The sequence below is a fragment of the Priapulus caudatus genome, unplaced genomic scaffold (genome assembly GCF_000485595.1).
Source record: "Priapulus caudatus unplaced genomic scaffold, Priapulus_caudatus-5.0.1 Scaffold392, whole genome shotgun sequence".
NCBI lineage: Eukaryota > Metazoa > Priapulida > Priapulimorpha > Priapulimorphida > Priapulidae > Priapulus > Priapulus caudatus.
The window spans coordinates 215,511-215,905 of record NW_014577453.1 but is presented as its reverse complement, the minus strand read 5'-3'; positions in this window follow the sequence as shown (position 1 = coordinate 215,905).

Sequence of the window (395 nt, the reverse complement as noted above, 5' to 3'; positions counted from 1 at the left end):
TCAATTCAAATATTCTCGTACTCTCTTTCTCTCTCTCTGTCTCTCTCTCTCTCTCGTCTCTCTCTCTCTCTCTCTCTCTCTTTCTTCTCTCTCTCTTAGCTCATCTCTCTCTCTCTCTTCCTGCTCTCTCTCTTCTCTGCTATTCCTCTCGCTCCTCTTCTACAGACAAATTTGACGGACAGGATCAGCAGGTAGCGGGACGATCAGTTAGGACCATATCATCGCTAACTCGTCATATATTCTTGTTTGTGGGTGAAATTATATATATATTATATATATATAATATATATATACTTATATATATATATATTATAGGCCTAACCAACAAATTCCAAAAACAAAACTCACTATATAGCCATAAAACGAATGTGGACACAGCGTCGAAGCGCGTTAAT